Below are 5535 nucleotides of genomic sequence, written 5' to 3'. Positions count from 1 at the left end.
ATAGTGTCATCCCACCTGTATGGTTATTCCACCTGTATTAGTGTCATCCCACCTGTATGTTATTCCACCTGTATTAGTGTCATCCCACCTGTATTCCACCTGTATACTCCCACCTGTATTAGTGTCATCCCACCTGTATGTTATTCCACCTGTGTTAGTGTCATCCCACCTGTATGTTATTCCACCTGTATTAGTGTCATCCCACCTGTATGTTATTCCTCCTGTATTAGTGTAATCCCACCTGTATGTTATTCCACCTGTATTAGTGTCATCCCACCTGAATGTTATTCCTCCTGTACTAGTGTCATCCCACCTGTATGTTATTCCACCTGTATTAGTGTCATCCCACCTGTATGTTATTCCACCTGTATTAGTGTCATCCCACCTGTGTTATTCCACCTGTTATGTCATCCACCTGTGTTATTCCACCTGTATTAGTGTCATCCCACCTGTATGTTATTCCACCTGTATTAGTGTCATCCCACCTGTATGTTATTCCACCTGTATTAGTGTCATCCCACCTGTATGTTATTCCTCCTGTATTAGTGTCATCCCACCTGTATGTTATTCCACCTGTATTAGTGTCATTCAACCTGTATGTTATTCCTCCTGTACTAGTGTCATCCCACCTGTATGTTATTCCACCTGTGTAGTGTCATCCCACCTGAATGTTATTCCACCTGTATTAGTGTCATCCAACCTGTTCCATGTTATTCCACCCGCATGTTATTAGTGTCATCCCACCTGTATGTTATTCCACCTGTATTAGTGTCATCCCCACCTGTATGTTATTCCACCTGTATGTTAGTATTAGTGTCATCCCACCTGTATGTTATTCCACCTGTTATTCCCACCTGCACCCTGTATTAGTGTCATCCCACCTGAATGTTATTCCTCCTGTATATTCCACCTGTATTATTCCACCTGTTATTCCACCTGTATTACCTGTATTAGTGTCATCCCACCTGTATGTTATTCCCTGTACATCCCACCTGTATTAGTGTGTCATCCCACCTGTATGTTATTCCACCTGTATTAGTGTCATCCCACCCTGTATGTTATTCCACCTGTATTAGTGTCATCCCACCTGTATGTTATTCCACCTGTATTAGTGTCATCCCACCTGTATGTTATTCCACCTGTATTAGTGTCATCCCACCTGTATGTTATTCCACCTGTATTAGTGTCATCCCACCTGAATGTTATTCCACCTGTATTAGTGTCATCCCACCTGTGTTATTCACCTGTATTAGTGTCATCCCACCTGTATGTTATTCCACCTGTATTAGTGTCATCCCACCTGTATGTTATTCCACCTGTATTAGTGTAATCCCAGTGTCATCCCACCTGTATGTTATTCCACCTGTATTAGTGTCATCCCACCTGTATGTTATTCCACCTGTATTAGTGTCATCCCACCTGTATGTTATTCCACCTGTATTAGTGTCATCCCACCTGTATGTTATTCCACCTGTATTAGTGTCATCCCACCTGTATGTTATTCCACCTGTATTAGTGTCATCCCACCTGTATGTTATTCCCTGTACCTGTATTAGTGTCATCCCACCTGTATGTTATTCCACCTGTATTAGTGTCATCCCACCTGTATGTTATTCCACCTGTATTAGTGTCATCCCACCTGTATGTTATTCCACCTGTACTAGTGTCATCCCACCTGTATGTTATTCCACCTGTATTAGTGTAATCCCACCTGTATGTTATTCCACCTGTACTAGTGTAATCCCACCTGTATGTTATTCCACCTGTATTAGTGTAATCCCACCTGTATGTTATTCCACCTGTATTAGTGTCATCCCACCTGTATGTTATTCCACCTGTATTAGTGTCATCCCACCTGTATGTTATTCCACCTGTGTTAGTGTCATCCCACCTGTATGTTATTCCACCTGTATTAGTGTCATCCCACCTGTATGTTATTCCACCTGTATTAGTGTCATCCCACCTGTATGTTATTCCACCTGTATTAGTGTCATCCCACCTGTATGTTATTCCACCTGTATTAGTGTCATCCCACCTGAATGTTATTCCACCTGTACTAGTAGTGTAATTCCACCTGTATTAGTCATCCCACCTGTATGTTATTCCACCTGTATTAGTGTCATCCCACCTGTATGTTATTCCACCTGTACTAGTGTCATCCCACCTGTATGTTATTCCACCTGTATTAGTGTCATCCCACCTGAATGTTATTCCACCTGTATTAGTGTCATCCCACCTGTATGTTATTCCACCTGTATTAGTGTCATCCCACCTGTATGTTATTCCACCTGTGTTAGTGTCATCCCACCTGAATGTTATTCCACCTGTATTAGTGTCATCCCACCTGTATGTTATTCCACCTGTATTAGTGTCATCCCACCTGTATGTTATTCCACCTGTATCCCACCTGTATGTTATTCCAGTGTGTCATCCCACCTGTATGTTATTCCACCTGTATTAGTGTCATCCCACCTGTATGTTATTCCACCTGTATTAGTGTCATCCCACCTGTATGTTATTCCACCTGTACTTAGTGTCATCCCACCTGTATGTTATTATTCCACCTGTATTAGTGTCATCCCACCTGTATGTTATTCCACCTGTATTAGTGTCATCCCACCTGTATGTTATTCCACCTGTATTAGTGTCATCCCACCTGTATGTTATTCCACCTGTATTAGTGTCATCCCACCTGTAATGTTATTCCACCTGTATTAGTGTCATCCCACCTGTATGTTATTCCACCTGTATTAGTGTCATCCCACCTGTATGTTATTCCACCTGTATTAGTAGTGTATCCCACCTGTATGTTATTCCACCTGTACTAGTGTCCCATCCCACCTGTATTAGTGTTATTCCACCTGTATTAGTGTCATCCCACCTGTATGTTATTCCACCTGTATTAGTGTCATCCCACCTGTATGTTATTCCACCTGTACTAGTGTCATCCCACCTGTGTGTTATTCCACCTGTATTAGTGTCATCCCACCTGTGTTATTCCACCTGTATTAGTGTCATCCCACCTGTATGTTATTCCACCTGTATTAGTGTCATCCCACCTGTATGTTATTCCCTCCATTGTGTCCACCTGTATGTTATTTCCTCCTGTACTGTGTTAGTGTCATCCCACCTGATATGTTATTCCACCTGTACTTCCACCTGTGTGTCCATCCCACCTGTGTGTTATTCCACCTGTATTAGTGTCATCCCACCTGTATGTTATTTCCACCTGTATTAGTGTCATCCCACCTGTATGTTATTCCACCTGTGTTATGTCATCCCACCTGAATGTTATTCCATCCACCTGTGTCATCCCACCTGTGTTATTCCACCTGTATTAGTGTCATCCCACCTGTGTGTTATTCCACCTGTATTAGTGTCATCCCACCTGTATGTTATTCCACCTGTGTTAGTGTCATCCAACCTGTATGTTATTCCACCTGTGTTAGTGTCCATCCCACCTGTGTTATTCCACCTGTATTACCTGTGGTGTTATCCACCTGTATGTTGTTCATTCCTCCTGTGTATGTTATTCCACCTGTGTTAGTGTCATCCCACCTGTATGTTATTCCACCTGTATTAGTGTCATCCCACCTGTGTTATTCTCCTTTATCCCACCTGTACCATTCTGTGTCATCCCACCTGTATGTTATTCCACCTGTATTAGTGTCATCCACCTGTATGTTATTCCACCTGTATTAGTGTCATCCCACCTGTATGTTATTCCACCTGTATTAGTGTGGCCTGTATCATCCCACCTGAATGTTACTCCACTGTGTCCCCACCTGTATGTTATTCCACCTGTGTTAGTGTCATCCCACCTGAATGTTATTCCACCTGTATTAGTGTCATCCCACCTGTATGTTATTCCACCTGTACTAGTGTCATCCCACCTGTATGTGTGTACTAGTGTAATCCCACCTGTATGTTATTCCACCACTAGTGTCATCCCACCTGTATGTTATTCCTCCTGTGTTAGTGTAATCCCACCTGAATGTTATTCCACCTGTCATACTAGTGTCATCCCACCTGTATGTTATTCCACCTGTATTAGTGTAATCCCACCTGTATGTTATTCCACCTGTGTTAGTAATCCCACCTGAATGTTATTCCACCTGTATTAGTGTCATCCCACCTGTAATGTTATTCCACCTGTACTATTAGTGTCAATCCCACCTGTATGTTATTCCACCTGTATTAGTGTCATCCCACCTGTATGTTATTCCACCTGTATTAGTGTCATCCCACCTGTATGTTATTCCACCTGTATTCCTCCTGTATAAGTGTAATCCCACCTGTATGTTATTCCACCTGTATTAGTGTAATCCCACCTGTATGTTGTGTCCACCTGTACTAGTGTCATCCCACCTGTTATGTTATTCCACCTGTGTAAGTGTCATCCCACCTGAATGTTATTCACCTTGTTCCTGTGTCCCAATCGGGTGGCTATGGTCCACCTGTATGTTATTCCACCTGTCATAGTGTGTCATCCCACCTGTATGTTATTCCACCTGTGTTAGTGTCATCCCACCTGAATGTTATTCCACCTGTATTAGTGTAATCCCACCTGTATGTTATTCCACCTGTACTAGTGTAATCCCACCTGTATGTTATTCCACCTGTATTAGTGTCATCCCACCTGTATGTTATTCCACCTGTATTAGTGTAATCCCACCTGTATGTTATTTCCACCTGTACTAGTGTAATCCCACCTGTGAATGTTATTCCACCTGTACTTGTAATCCCACCTGTATGTCCCACCTGTATGTTACTCCACCTGTATTAGTGTCACCCCACCTGTATGTTATTCCACCTGTATTAGTGTAATCCCACCTGTATGTTATTCCACCTGTGTTAGTGTCATCCCACCTGAATGTTATTCCACCTACTGTGCATCCCACCTGTTGTTATCCCACCTGTATGTTATTCCACCTGTACTAGTGTCATCCCACCTGTATGTTATTCCACCTGTATTAGTGTCATCCCACCTGTATGTTATTCCACCTGTATGTATCCAGTGTTCCACCTGTAGCTAGTGTCATCCACCTGTATGTTATTCCTCCTGTATTAGTGTCATCCCACCTGTATGTTATTCCACCTGTACTAGTGTCATCCCACCTGTATGTTATTCCACCTGTATTAGTGTCATCCCACCTGTATGTTATTCCACCTGTAGTGTCATCCCCCTCTGAATGTTATTCCACCTGTCCACTAGTGTAATCCCACCTGTATGTTATTCCACCTGTATTAGTGTCATCCACCTGAATGTTATTCCTCCTGTCTGTGTCATCCATCCTGTATGTTATTCCCCTGTGTGTTATTCCACCTGTGTATTCCCACCTGTATGTTATTCCACCTGTGTGTCCATCCACCTGAATGTTATTCCATGTGTTAGTGTCATCCCACCTATGTTATTCCACCTATATTAGTGTCATCCCACCTGTATGTTATTCCACCTGTATTAGTGTCATCCCACCTGTATGTTATTCCACCTGTGTTAGTGTAATCCCACCTGAATGTTATTCCACCTGTACT

General features: G+C 42.7%; 1 long non-coding RNA gene across 1 annotated transcript; it reads right to left on the bottom strand.

The window, feature by feature from the left end:
• Positions 1–5059: 5059 nt before the first annotated feature.
• LOC124286982 lies at positions 5060–5300 on the bottom strand. Its single transcript, XR_006901164.1, has 2 exons — positions 5262–5300; positions 5060–5118 (listed from the first exon to the last, which is right to left on the bottom strand). It is a non-coding gene; the product is annotated as an uncharacterized LOC124286982 (long non-coding RNA).
• Between the last annotated feature and the right edge of the window lie 235 nt (positions 5301–5535).

The sequence above is a fragment of the Haliotis rubra genome, unplaced genomic scaffold, assembly GCF_003918875.1.
Source record: "Haliotis rubra isolate DU_JTF1 unplaced genomic scaffold, ASM391887v1 Scf398, whole genome shotgun sequence".
Lineage (NCBI taxonomy): Eukaryota > Metazoa > Mollusca > Gastropoda > Lepetellida > Haliotidae > Haliotis > Haliotis rubra.
The sequence above is the reverse complement of the archived record's forward strand: the minus strand, read 5'-3'. Positions and strand labels throughout refer to the sequence as shown.